Raw genomic sequence first — 15881 nt, forward strand, 5'->3', positions numbered from 1 at the left:
AATGTTCTCAACTCCTCAGCATAAGGGCATTTATAGCTAATATTGCATTTAATAGTGAAAAAAAATGGAATTTTCCTTATAATCAAGAGCAAACTTCATTATTCTGAGACCTTTCTCTTAGAATGCCAAGCTAGAGAAATAAGACAAAAAAGGAATAAAGGGTACATAGATTTCAAAGGGAAAGATAAAACTGCCTTCCTTTATACATACAATAATTATCTATAGCAGAAACCAGTAAGGAATCCACAATGAATAATAAATGAATAAAAATATAGTATAGCTGACAAATTTAGAATGGTTGCACTACTTAAAGAGAGCATAACAAATTAGTATTTCTAAGCATAAATGCTAAATAATTGGGAGATAAAAAGGTAAAGTAAAACAGTAGTGTTTTCAATTGTCTCAATAAAAATTCCTTAGGTTGAAACCTTAGAGATTCTGAATATGTGTGCTGAAAGTTTCAAATTAGTGGTAAGAAAAATGAAACTGCTTCATGGATATAACATGTTGCATTTATGGATGTAAATATTCAAACCAATAAGATAAAAATTCTTCAGTAGTTCTAATGCATTTCTACCCAAAATTTCAATGGGATTAATTTTGGGGTAGATAAAGGAAATCTAACTATAAAAAGTATGTGCTTGTAGTCAAATCACTATTAAAATAATTATTAAAGAGAACTCATAATATCCTATTTTATGCTTTGTTATAAAATCCCAATAAGCAAAGCACTGTAGAATTGATATATGCATAGGCAAAAATAATGGGGGAGAATAGAAAACAGTCGCAATTGTATATAAATATAGTGACTAACTTTGATACTTGGCACTTGTTCCTTTACCCATAAAAACCCTTTAATTTGACTTCTAAAGAATTTATTACAGTACAGATTACATATCATGGTATTGACTTTTAAAAGTCAGCAACTGTATAATTTAACAACTCCATAATGTTGCATAATTATTTCCAAAGCATTTCTATTACTTGTATGTGAAGGCTCTCACTTGTTAAGTGTCTCACCCATTCCTTCTTGCACTTAGAAGCCAAGGTTCAGTCTTTCTCCTCTCTACAAACTGGCGTCTTCTGGTGATCTCATTCAAATGGAATAAAGTAATTCACAATCTTCTTTTCTGGTTTTTTTCAATTAAGATAGACTTCTTCAGGCTTATCTATGCTGTAATTCTACCATAAATTCATTCCTTTGATCTTATGGTGTCACACGAAATCAATGTCTATTAGTACACTTTGCACATAGAACTAACAACATGTAAAGGTTCTTGCTATGGTGATGTTAGCAGAAAGATCAAGAGCTAAAAAAATTAACTGGTGACAAATTTACCTCTGCCTACACATTTGGCTCACCAACTTCCAGGTTTAACAAATTAAACAGTGGTTACGTCAAAACAGTGCTCAGGGAGGTCTGGTTGGTTGTTATTGTTGTTCTTCAAATGGTGTTGCAAACTCCTTCAGCTCCTTCAGTCCTTTCTCTACAACCAACCAGACTCCCCAGAGTTCCCAAGGACTAAACCACCAACCAAAGTGTACACATGGAGGGACCCATGGCTCCAGTTGGATATGTAGCAGAGAATGGCATTGTCTGGCATCAGTAGGAGGAGAGGTCTTTGGTCTTGTGAAGGCTCAGTTTCCTTCACAAGGGGAATGCCAGGGTGTTGAAGAGGGAGTGGGAGCATCTTCATAGAAGCAGGGAGATGGAAGAGGGGGGATGAGAGGCAGGGAAGGGAGATACCATTTGAAATAGAAATGCTAGAATATCCAATAAAAAAGTAGGTTGCAAAAATAAAAAATAAAACAGTGCTCATCTCTGGGCCTTGAGAGATCTCAACCTTTTGCTATCCGGTGAGATCTCTGTGGTATTTCTTTGTATTTGGGTAAAATAAAATTTGCAATTTCAACTACTTTAAGTACATAACTCTGTACCCTTTATTAGGCTCAAAAAGTGCAAACAAACCATTGTCTGCTTCTAAAGCATTTCCATCATCTTAAAAGCAGCTATACCCTTAAGCAATGGCTTAAATGTCTCTTTTCTCCAAATTTCTAACGCACTTTCCTTCTCTGTCAACTCACTATCACATGCTGTATGTATGTCTGCAAATGTTTATGCATGTGCATGTGCATATGTCTGTGAATTCTTCATTTATTCCATTTAGCATAACGTTTTCAAGGTTGATCAATTGTGTATCCTCTATGCCAACTTCACAGTTTCCTATAGTTTAACGTACCCCACTGACAATGTTTTCTTACACTTATTTAGTTGTTGATAGACAGTTGGGTTGTTTTCATGTTTTGACAATTATGAATAAGACATCAGTTTTCTTAATCCTCTGCCTGTCATATTTATTTTAATTATCATTCATAGTTTACAATTGTCCTTGCGAATCCTTCTGACTCATCCTCTACAAATATATGTTTACTAAGATCAACAATTAGTAAATGAGAAATCAGGAAACTGAAAAGCTTTTATAATGTAAATGACACACACCATCAATAGAACAAAATGGCAGTCTACAGAATGAGAAAAGATCTTCACCAACCCTACATCTGAGAAAGGGCTAATATCCAAAATACATAAAGAACTCAAGAAATTAATTATCAACAACACAAATAACTCATTTAAAAATTGGGTATAGAGCTAAACAGAATTCTCAACAGAGGGGCATCTCTGATGGATAAGAAGCACCTTTAAAGAAATATTCGTCCAGAGTCATCAGGGAAATGCAAATCAAAATGACTGAGATTCTACCCACACCTGGTAGAACGGCTGCAGTAAAAAACTCAAATGACAGCACATGCTGGGAAGGATGTGGAGCAAGGGGATCACTCCTCCTCTGCTGGCGGGGTTGCAAACTTATACAACCACTTTGCAAATCAATCTGGTTGTTTCCCAGAAAACCGGATAGTTCTGCCTCATGACTCAGCTATACCACTCCTGGGCATATACCCAACGATGCTCCATCAACTCACAAGGACACCTGCTCAACTATGTTCATAGCAGCTTTATTCATAATAGCCAGAAACTGGAAAGAACCCAGATGTCCCTTAACTAAATAATAGAAAATATATTATAGTTACACAGTGGAATACCACTCAGCCATTACAAACAAGGGCATCATGAAATTTGCAGGCAAATAGATGGAACTAGAAAATATCCTGAGTGAGGTTGTTACACCAACCCAGAAAGACACTCATAGTATGTCCTCACTTATGAGTGGATATTAGTCATTAAGTAGAGGATAATAATGCTACAAACATAGATCCAGAGAAACTAAGTAACAAGGAGGACCCAAGGGAGAATGCTTGAATCTCACTAAAAGGGGAAAATAAAATAGACACCAGATGTTAATGGAGGGAATGACCTGGGTGGGAGAGGGGATGAAGAGGTGAATGGAGCTGAGGCTCAGTAATGGGGAGAGCAGGGATTGGGGCTGAGAAGGCTGGGAAAGAGAAGAACAATAGGTGTTGGGAGGCATTTCTGGGACAAGCTGGAGACCTGGTCTAGGGGAGGCTCCTGGGAGAATATGGGGTGACCATAGCTGATACTACTAGCAGGAAGGGGTAACGAGCCAGAAGTGGTCACCTACTGTAGCCAGGCAAGACTTCCAGTGGAGGGAGAGGGACTCAACCTACCCACAAAACCTTTGATCCAAAACTTGCCCTGCCTGCAAGATAAACAGGGATACAGTTGGAGTATAGATGGAGGGAGTGGCCAACAAATGACTGGCCCAACTTGTAATCTACCTTATGGGAGAGAGCCAACGTCTGACACTACTAATGATATACCATTGTGCTAGCACAACTGTTATCTGAGAGGCTTCAACCAGCAGCTGATGGAAATAGACGTAGACAACACAGCCAAACATCAGATGGAGCTTGTGGAGTCCTGTGGAAGAGTCACGGGAAAGATTGAGGAAGCCAGAATGGTCAAGGGCACCACAAAACCTACAAAGTGAACTAACCTGGGCCCATGGAAGCTCACAGATGCTGAACCATCACCCAAAGAACATGTATGGACTTGATCTAGGTCCCCTACACACTATGTAGTAGATATGCAGCCTGGTCTTCATATGGGTCCCACAATAATTAGAGCAGGGGCTGTCACTGACTGACTCTGTTGCCTGACTTTGGATCTTTCCTTCTAGCTGGGCTGCCTTGTTTGGCCTCAGTGGGAAGTCACTTAGTCCTGAGAAGTCTAGATGTATCAGTGCTGGGTTGATACCTGAGGTGGGAAACTCCCTGTCTCCTCAGGGAAGGAATGAATTGGAGAAGGAGGTGAAAGGGTGGGACTGAGAGGAGTGGATAAAGTGAATAAGTAAGTAAATTAATTAATGAAAATAAAACAAATGTACAGCTTAACAATATGTTACTTTCCAAATATCTGGATATCTAGTTCTTTCCTTTGGTTGACCTCTAGTTACTCCATTTCAGTTACGAAAGATTTTTACAATGATTATAATCTTGTAAAATATATTGAGAATTTTATGTCTCTCTTTAATTTTGTCTTTATTAATTTCAGGTATTTTTGAGCACATTTCTGTGGCATTTTTTATAACTTTTAATAGCTTTATTTTGGTTACATATGACATGCAATATCTACAACCCCACCTGCTTACTTAAAACTAATTTATGTCTTTGGTGGTAAAGAGCATTGCTCTGGTTTTAATATGGTCTGGGTTTCTCCATTTGTTAGAAGCCAGATCCTCAGAGTGGTAGTAGGGAGAATGGTGTAATCCTTTAATAGGCAGGGCCTATTTGTGGCAGAATACTCTACTGACATGTATCCTATACAAATTGGCCAATTGTGAATTTCTATCCCAAACACTATTCATTGCACTAAGAAACTTCTCTGACGCATCCATCCTGAGAACCATACTTTTCTATTATGGATAGAGAGATAGCAGTTTAGAGGACAGTTTGATATTGTATCTATTGATCTATATAACAATAGTAGGCTCATCGCTGGGGATTGTGTCTCACTAACCTTGGATTTTTGGTCAGACTTGCACTATTATCTCTCCCCCAATTGGAATACATGCACAGTGGCCTCCGCTCAGGTAGTGTTGAGGAAAGGAGGATGGAAAGAGTCTAAAGGATCAGAAAGGACCAGAGTCAAATAGTGTCTTCTGGCCATACTAGGACAACTGCACTGATGAGCTTATAAAACCTGTGCTTGTCCATGTAAGAAATACACAAAATCTAGCCTATCGATATTCTAGTAAGGAGAAGGAAGGTCTTACTCAGTTCTCACCTACAACAGAGAAACTGTGGATAAGGAACGACTTCTGAGAGAGGATGGGCAAACTTATTGTCTCAAAATAATAAAGGATTCTCCAAAGAGCTAAAGTAACGAAGAATTCTCCAAAGAGCTAACTCCTGTCCCATGAGGATGCCTTTAGTTTCTTTGGAGAGCAGTAGCTCAATGACCCAATCATCTCCCACAAGACCAGCTTCATCTCATGTCACTTTTCTTTCTTTAAATCACCATACATTAATTATAAACAGCCAAGCCCTTCATGATGGCGCGCCCAACCATTCATGTGATGTACTTGGATCCTATTTACTACCCATCATCCTGGACCTTATTTCCCACTTCTACTTTCTACATTCCCACAGAACTCCAGTTATTTCCATGTCTCTTTGCTGTTGTTCCCCTAGGTCCACACACGAACTAACAAGCATGGTGACTGCCTTTCGGAGTTTACATGACGCTATGTAGTTCCACCCATTTTCCTGCTACACCTAATCTATTTCTTTAAGGATGAATAAAACTCCATTATGTACATATGCTGTATTTTCTTTATATATTCATTCACTGATGAGATGCTAAGCTGACCTACTGTCTTAGGTCCCACCATTTTTAAACATATTTTATTAATTAGTTAAAATTTTCATATAATGCATTTTGATCTTATTTGCCACTAACTCCCTTTCCTAACTTTTTCCATGTCCACCTTATCTCCTCACTCCCCCTTTCATAACATTATTTTTAAAGAGAAATTAATATATTAAACCCAACTTGTGGAGTCCCATATACTCCTGGAGTGGGGCTATTCAATGTAAAATGGTTTTCCTATTAGGGGCCACTCATCTATCTCATGGCTTCCAATATTCCATGTCCTTTCTTTTCTTCACACACATCCCTGTCACAAGGCCATCCATGTGTGCATGTAAAGCTGCCCAGAGCTAAGCAGATGCAAACCATGTTCTTGAACCTAAAAGTCTCTTCCCATTAATAGCTCAGTTCCAATCATTTTCTTATAACACCAGAAACTGGCTACCATAAACATCAGTTTCCATTTGCTTTGTGGATCTTAAAACTGCTTCAAAGTTATCTTCATAATTTTTATTTTCTAAATTTTCTTTAATAAATGAATAATACTTTCACAATCTCGACCTATTATTTCAAATACAAATGAGGAAGCTATATAAGTAAAGGAGAGGAAAGGAGACTTCTAACAAAAAAGAAGATTTGAACAAAAAGAATAACGGAAATGATTGCTCAAGAACGACTGTTGCTTTTTGCCGTTTGTAGGGGGTGGATAGACAACCAGCTCCACAGAATGTCACAAGATTAGAGGTTAATCTTAGACTGAGGGAGCAGAAAATCTTTATGGAGGAATTTACATTTCATCTGAATCTGACAATGGAAATAATGGAGGAAATTCTAAGTGCAGAAAAATGACAGGGTTTGGGAATTAGGAGGTGCATTTGGGAGAAGCATGCTAACTTGGGATGTTTGTCTGAGAGACTACATCTCTTTTTTTCTTGAAAATCTCCCTTTAGTTGCAGGATGATGTCTTAGCAGTGGGATGATGTCTCTGATGCAGTCTACAGCAAACCCCTAAAGCACTCATGGCCTCTTTCGTTATTTTATGATAGGAAACTGAGAGAGCAACTGCATTTCCTAATGCACTTGTCTTTCTGTTTACCGCGTGCTTCATAGAAAGTTAAGAAATGTTACACCGTAGTTGGGAAAATAAGGTAAGCATAGGTCTGGCATCCATGCCCGACTGACACCGTCTAGGTTAGAGTAGGGTTAGGGAATCGGAGACTCTTGGGATAACAGATGCTAAGCCAGATTCTGAGCCCTTCAGCGGCTTCATTTACAGCAGCGATCTGAACATGATACATCTGAGCACAGATGCGAAGTGGATGCTGATGCTGGCAATCTTAGCAGCCGTGGCACAGGGGAGAGGCAGCCTCCACTAAATTGCATGAGGTTTAGATTAACAGTTTGTTCCTTTTCTATCACGTATTCTCGTTGCTAAAATCTGGGCCTCTTCATCTCTTTTGCACTCGTGTCTACGCCATGTGCCATTTTCTTTTCTGTTTACCTGACATGTTCCTGTTTTCCTCAGGGAGCAGCATTCTTTTTTGGCCAACTTATTAACATAAAACTTTAATAAAATGAAATATTTTTATCCCAGCTTTTGGATGTCATTGCATCAAAGTAGGAGAGAAATCCAGAGGTAGATTACTCTTAGAGATTTCCCCCTGGAGAAGCTGCATTAATCCCAACCTGATCTTTTTTTCTTGTTCTTCTTGTTCTGGTTGTTCTTCTTGTTCTTCTTGTTCTGGTTGTTCTTGTCCTTTTTCTTGTTCTTTCGTCCTCTTCCTCTTCCTCTTCCTCTTCCTCTTCCTCTTCCTCTTCCTCTTATTCTCCTTTCTCTCCTCCTTCTCCTCCTCTGCCTCTCCTTCTCTTCCTCCTCTCCCTTTCCTCTTCCTTCATTCTCTTCATTCATTGCTTTAAGCCTTACCACATCTCTTGCTTATTGCATCTTTGTTATTGCAAAGATTGCAATAACAGTCAAACAGTGGCTGAGTGGTCTGATCCATCAAGCACAGTCTTTTCTGCTCCATTTGAAATGAACTCAAGGACAACCCGGACTATGAGAAATTGATTTAATTGGGCACTTACTGTCGCTCAAGAGCTAGATTATTTGATTTTACTCTCGCATCAACTTGCCAAGTTAGTTATATTTAGTGTAAGGCACATGAAACCTGAGGAGCTGAGGCACACGAAGGAGAAGCTAATGGCCTATAGTCATTCTGCAAGGATGCAAGACAGCTGTACTGTGTACTCAGTCCACAAGGGTTGAGCCTTCAAGTCACAGACAAGAATGAAAGGCAGTAAGCACGGTGGGTCTCAGGAACGTGATAGCAGAATGACCAGGCACCAGCCTCGGAGGTTCTCCTGTTGAGCAACAGTGAGGAACTCCGTGCCGCTCGAATGTAAGCTTTATTGAGACAGGGGCTAAAGGTGAGGTGATGAGTTTCTGTGGATAATAACTAAGAGAACAAAGAGGATTTGGAAACAGGCAGACAACATTAACCTCTGAAACTTAGCATCGGAAATAAACAGATAATGGATTGCAGACGAGACGCTAATTCATTTTAAATAGTCTGACTCTTCGTAAGGTTAAGACTTGACTGTGACCTGATTAAAGGTATTATGTTAGAGACTGAAAAATTCAATGTGAGTATGACTTTTTTAGTGACAGAAACACCCGCGGAGAAGAATCAAAAAGGCACACAGCGGCAGCTTGTTACATATACAATCCAGAGGGAGCTAGAAGAGCTTTGACCCCAATGCATTTATCAGAGAATCAGAAATGAAGATTCTCTAGGTATTAGCATCAAATTAAGACATTTTAGCAGAATATATTTTCTATAACAAAACCTTTTTCTCCAATGAAACTTTGTGCATAAATTAAATGTATAATGTAGGCAAAAGAAAGACCATTTCGATCAGGGAAGTCTGAAAAATCCAAAGCCTCAGGATTCTGTTTCCTATGAGACCCACAATAATGATACAACTAATTTTAAAACAACCTACAAACTCCTGAAGGCAACTCCGAGGTCACTAGGAAACTTTATTATGAATTTTGTCCTCACCTTACTTTGATTGCAGATTGGTGACACATTGAATAAAAACAATCAGATTTTGAATTTGATGGATAGGATATGTTGTACAAAAAGTACTCCCTCTAACAAATGTACTTATGCAAATGAGCATGCTAGAATTCCAGAGCAGTTTTTGGCTCTTTTAGAGCTCAGCTCGCTGAGTTGGCTGAGTTGACGGCTGGCTCTGTATTGTTCTTCTTTTAGTGTTCTCATTATTAAAAAACATTTTTTTTTTGTGTGACAAAGAGTCTTGTAGCCAAAGTAGCCTTGAACTCACTGTTTACTCAAGGTTGATCTTGGACTTCTGATCTTCCTGACCCTACCTCTGAAACTCATGAATTACAGGCATGTATTGTTACCAAGCCTAGCTTTTGTGATTCTGGGGATTGAATTCTAAGGCTTCATGCAGACTAGGAAAACATTCCAACCACAAAGGTATATCTTCAACATTTACAATTGATATTCTAACTCTTAGAAGTCTGATACTTCTCTAAACCAGCTTAAGCATGTTCTTTTGCTTGTGAACCTAGCCTTTAACCGCTGAGTCATCTCTCCAGCCCAAGCATGTTCTAAAACAACACTTTCTGTTTAAGATAACTCTCTGAATTATGTTAAGAAGATAAATTTAATTTCTCATGGAAAGATAGAATTTAGTTTTGAAATAAAGGATGTGCACATATCTATTTTAGCAAACATTTAGTTTTAAATATCCTATCAAACATAGATAGGATAAGGGTATATATTGTATCATTTTTACTCTTTCCCCTTTTATTTTCAAAAAATCTGATCATGCCATAGTAAGCCTTATGTTATGTCATGTCTCTAGACTACCCAAAGGCTGTAGATGCAGTAATGGACAAAACAAACAAGCATGTCTGGTTCCATGTTTGTTATATTTTAGAGGGGAACAGATAATTTTTAAAAAGTAAAGCACAGACTAAAATCAAATTACCACAGAAAGCAAAAGCAGTCTTCGATAATAAAGCTGGCTTCATTAGTGTTTGGTAAATAAAGTTTTATTAGAACATAGCCAAACTCATGTATGAAAGAAATCATTGCTCCTGGTTGAATTGCTCCACAGAGGAGTTGGATAATTGCAAGGAAGATGATGGTCTTCAAGTTCAATTGCTTGTTCTCTAGTCATCTACTGACTCACTGGCATTTATATTTCAGCTTGCAGAAAATAACATGGAGGAAATAAAAATAATCAAGACTGGAGAGTGAAGACATTGTAACATACACACACATATGACACACACACCACACTGACACATGCACACACACACACACACACACACACACACACACACACACACACACACCTGATACCCCTCCACACAAACATACATCCTATCTATTTATGTATCTATCTGTATCAGTATCTATATCTTCTATCTCTCTCTTACTCTGTATCTAGTGCATCAGTGGAATGTTCAGACAGTATCTCACTAAGAAGGCATTGCATTTGCATCTCTCACTTGATTATTTCAAAATAGATCCAGGGAACATATTCACCCTTGCCTCCTTTTCTAGACAAACTCCCATTTGATGATGAATTTGCCATATTACTGCTTTAGCACTTTGCATTTGTACAGTTGCAAAAGCACTGTTGCTTAGATGTTCAACATACATCTCTTTCCCTAGTGACCCATCTTATACACGAAAACAGACTGGAATCAGTTCACTCTCTGCTCAAAAAACTCTGCAAATCTCTGTCAACTACATAATGCAAGTTGAACTCAGCAGCCGGAATTCAACTTCTGTCTTCAGATTCCTATTGCTGTGACAAAATGCTAGCCAAAAGCAACTTGGGAGGAATGATTTCAGCTTAGAGAGTATAGTCCATCACAGTGGGAAGTCAGGACAGAGACACAAGTTGGGAAGGAACCTGGAGGCAGGAACTGAGGCAGAAGCCATGGAGAAACATTGCTTACTAGCTTTCTCCCTGCGGCTTGCTCGACCTTCTTGTATAACCCAGGACCACTTCAAGAGAGGCACCACCCAAGGTGTCCAAGGCTGGGCCCTCTCCCATCAATAATTAATGAAGAAAGTAGAACCTATGAGGTTCCCTCTACCCAATTAACTCTAGCTTGTGCCAAAACAGACAGCAAAAAGAACAAACAAGGCTCTCAATCATTTCACTTCTCTGCCATTTTGTAAGACTTTCAGGATGACTACCATGCCAACAATGACGATCCACCCTGGGCATAATGTAAAATAACCACTAATCTGAGGACTGAAGGAGAAGCTAAAGAAAGATAGCTCCAGACACCTAGGAAAATTGGGATTTGGGCAGAGAGAGTTCCAGATGCAAAGCACAGACATTGGCTTTGTGCAAGGAAGAGGCTGGAACTAAGCATCTGATATTAGTGAAACAGAACTGGGATGAATTTGAGGGATTTGACTAGATCCAGATATATGAAAAGTCAGCTTCAGCTAAGTTACTTACTGTAGACTACATAGGAAGAGGGGTACAAGAAAGGGGCAATTAGGGAGAGTAGGGAGGCATGCACATGAGTACAGTTAGTGTCTTGTGCTTGGTGTTAACTGTGTGCTGTGCTGGATGCTTCCCTAGAGACCTTTATATCAAGGTCTGGCCACCAGGGTAATAATTGTCAGGGATGCTGTAGACATTCAAGAGGTTTAATGGTGCAGCTGAAGGAATGGTGGGGCCCCAAACTCAGCTTTTTCATGCTTCCTAATGTATAAATATATGCTAACACACACTCCTACAACAATGTGGCACAATCTACCTTATCACCCAAACTGAGCTGATGGTAGCACAATGTTTTTGAGCTTCTAAAACTGTAAGTTAAACAACTTTCTTCTCTATCCTCTTTGCCTCAAGTAATTTGTTGTAGTGAGTTAAAGCTGTTGGAGTCTGGGAAGTTTTGAAGGTAAAGCCTGAATTCAATGTAGAGCATACACTGAGAGCTAAAGAAAGGAGACTTCCAAGTTCAGTCCTAAGCCACCAGAACTATAGAGGTGGCATTTACTGAGAAGAGGAAAACCAAAGGGCAAAAGCAACATTTTAGGGTGGTGGTGTTGTTGAAAGTGGGTCATGAATTTCATTTCAGTTACACCAAGTTTGAAATGCCATTCATACCTTGCAATGAAAATGCGTAAGAATTTGGATGTGTAAATGTTGCAATCACAGCAGAGGTGAAGGTTGGAAATATAAATACACCGAGCATATACATTGACACTTATATCACAGATGTGAACGATGACAGTGTACAGAACGAACCACCTGTAATTATCTGTGATTAGACTGTAATTTAATTTTTACAAAAAAAGAGATGTATCCCGTGCCTGGTTTTAATACACACTGAGTTTCTCCAGAATACAAACTGTTATGCAAATCAAGGAAAGTTTGCCCTTAATTTCACCCTTTTAGAAGTTTATATGAGTGACAGCAAAGCCTTGCTGCTCGATGTAATGCAATCACTTACAACAGAACTGTGTTTCCTTGAATTTGAAGCTGTCGCCTTCCGTCTACTTCAAAGGCTGGAAGCAAAAGTTGCCTTTTTTATATACATCTTACATTCGATGCTTTACACATTATACATAATACTTGTTTGGTGTGAAGTTTTTAATTTTGTAACAGAGGCAGTTAATTACTTCTTAGTCCGATTTTATATATTTTAAACAATCCTTAGTCTCCCGATTTCTGTAAAATCCTCATCCAACACCCAGGCTGACGTCAGCGTAGACCGCACGTAAATGGATATATTTTTAGACTGAACATGGTCCCTCGTGAACCAGCCACAATGAAAGGGAGACTTCATGTTAACACGATGTCACTCTCTGCCTTCACTGATTCCTATGGAAGCACACCCCAAGCCTCCTGAACTTTTCAAAGCCTTCATCTGAAACTCTCCAGGGGCGAGGACAGACGATAAAGGAGACAGGCAAGTAATGAGCCCCACAATGGATGGTATCCAAAGCATACAGTAGCCTGGCCTTGCAGAGTTTTGCTTTTGCTCCGTGGATTTCTTTTGCATAGTTTTAAAAATGGCAAAATTAGCATTTCTACCTCCAAAACCACAAAATGAAATGAACACTTCGCATCGAAACCGTCCTCTGACTTGAATGCGGTCCTTTTGTTGTTTTACTTCTTTTTGCCACCCCACCATTCACCCCTTTCCCACCAGTACTGTTCGGTGATATCCCTGTTTCCCTTTATCACAACTACAATCCATCAGCAGACACTACAGCCCTCCTCATTTGTTTAAACAGTCACAGCTTATTAGATAATGGGTCTTTCGGGCATTACCATTTTTTTCTCATGTCAAACAAGGTATTTTATTTCTCCTATTTATTCACTGAAAGCCCAATGCACTTTTCCTGACAAATAGATTTATAGTTTCAGATGTGACAGGTAGTGTCTTATGCAAGGCTGTGGATGCTCTCAAATCCCTTTAAGTCATCATTGGTAACATGCCCCTTTCAGAACATCCAGGAACTCAAAAAAAAAGAGAAGGTTAATCTTAAAGCAGGAAGATCTAAAATGAAGAAACTGGCTTGGATGCTGCCGACACCAAGGCAAGAGAGACAGGAAGAGGACAGAAGAGAATATTCAAAATGAATGGTTATAACTGCCCAGCTGTAGGAGCCCATTGTAGGCTGCTCAACTGTAATTGCTTAAAGTTTTCTCAAATATTTACTCTAGGGTCTGAAGAATCAATTTAGAGATGCCTTATCTAAATGACCTGTTGCAAGAGGGTAAAGCACAGAAATCTGTCAGTGCATGAACTGTGTGTCCCTGCAGGGTTCATGTTTATATGGCAATATTATAGGGTTTGGGGTCCAGCCATGTTGGAACTGATACTGTGTTTTATGACATTTGTTTCTGAGCAGGGATAGTACAACTTTATATGTTGCTTCGGGGCATGCTGTTTCGTCTACTTGGAATAAAGGGTCATTTGTGTTTTAAGTGTCTAATCCCTAATCAGTATTCAGGTTTTAGATAATCAATAAATTTTTCTGAAAGACCTCTTTAATTTCTCAAATCAAAATTTAATGCCTCTTATGTGTGTTGATTTTTATTTTCCTTCAGCACTACAGTAGCAATTTGTGATGCTTTATGAATTTGATTATTGGTTAAATGTCAGCTCTTCCCTCAGGACAGTACTCTTCATTGGGCTGAGAACTTTCCTGTTTTGTTTATTCTTCTAACTCTATCACATGAGAACAGCTAACAGATTATACTTATGGATGGGTAGATATTGGAGATTTAGTGGAACTGGGGATGGGAAAATAGATGTAAAATTATATTTTAGAGATAATTGCTTAAGTTTAATTTCTTAAGGTTGACCCATAATCCAAGATCCCACGATCTCATGCCACAAATCAAAAAACATCTGACTTAATGAGATGGATCACAGAGTAAGCCCAGGACCACTATAAATATTATCTAAAGTCATCTTTGGGATATAGGCAAGGCACATATGAAAATCTAGGAATTTTGCATTTAAACTTAGTCCTACTAACAAAATGCCTTGTTAATCATATATAGATGTTCAAAATGCACGCAATATCTACAACACAAAAAATATCCTGGTCTCAAGTAGGTATGTTCAAGTTACATGTACAATGAAAAAGAATTTTGAGATGCAATCACTTATTTTTCTTTATCTTTTCTATTCTGTGGCCCCAGTTCTTATGTTGTGTAACGTTCAGCATACTTATATCTTTTTTTAAGAATCCTTTTAAACGACAATTTACGTGGTTAGTACTGTTAGTGAAATTATGACTTAAGTAGAATTACCAGAGACATTTGACAGTGACAAGGAACTCTTTCACATTGTGTAAGATAATGTTGAACATCTAAGCAATCAGAGGACTTGACTAACAGATCTGACATCATATTACTCTTCTTAATATCACAACTTTCATTTGTCAACAGATGTTAGCTGTTTATTGGAAGATTATTTCCTATAGAGTGGGTTTGGGGTTATTAATATAAAGAGTTAGTTGTTTGGTGTAAACCATCACTTCTAGAAACTCTTCTTAATGCCTACTTTAATAAGTAAAGTCTAATTTACATTTCTATTTCTTCTTTGCCTGTGACTATGAATCAACTCTTCTGTGAAATTTTTCTTCATTAAAACTAAGAGGACTCTGTATTAACCCAAATATCTACCTTTTCCCCATCACATTTGGAGCTATTCAGACTGCATGGGAAGAACATATTCCTAGCATGTCGCTTTGGGCTATCTCTCTTACCATGCTAAACCAACCCTTTCTCTTCCCAAAGGCAGCCTTTTAAAGTCTTTTTAATAGAAAATTGATTGCCATTACTTGCTTCTGACAACAGAGCTTGCCTTATTTAAGTAGATGAGGCTTTGCTAAGCCTAGATACAGTTCCAGAACTTGTTGACAGGGCAGAAGCACAGATTCTAGATAAGATCTTAGGAATAACTCCCAAAGACACACCTCAGACCTACTTTAGCTTTATATTACTATAATGGAATACCTGTACTGGGTAAGTTATATAGAAGAAGGAGACTGACTTTAGCTTATAATTCGAGTGATATAAGGCATGGTGTCTGTATCCATCACTGTTTTGAAGAACTTCTTCCTTGGCTAACAGTGAGAGCCAGCCAACAGTAGCACAATCCTCTCTGGTGCTATGTTTCAATGATCCCCAAGGACTCCTGGGCCCAGTAGAATCTCAAAAGTTCCATGGTTTCCCAATACTGCCATCGTGTGGATCCAACCTTTAATCACACTAAATCCTCGAGGGACTCCCAACCCACATACAATCTGCCCTATACATCAAAAAACTTGCTGCATCTCCTGAAGTCAGGGGCTTCATATGAGTCTCTTACCACTCCAGCTGAGCTCAGAGCTATGCTGTTTTATCTATGTGAGAAAACAGATGTTCATCTTGCTCACGCCTCTTTCCCCCTGACAACTTGTTGCATATCAAGCTTTTTACAGTATATTTTGTGGAAAAC

Source organism: Rattus rattus, chromosome 8 (assembly GCF_011064425.1).
Source record: "Rattus rattus isolate New Zealand chromosome 8, Rrattus_CSIRO_v1, whole genome shotgun sequence".
NCBI classification, from domain to species: Eukaryota; Metazoa; Chordata; class Mammalia; order Rodentia; family Muridae; genus Rattus; species Rattus rattus.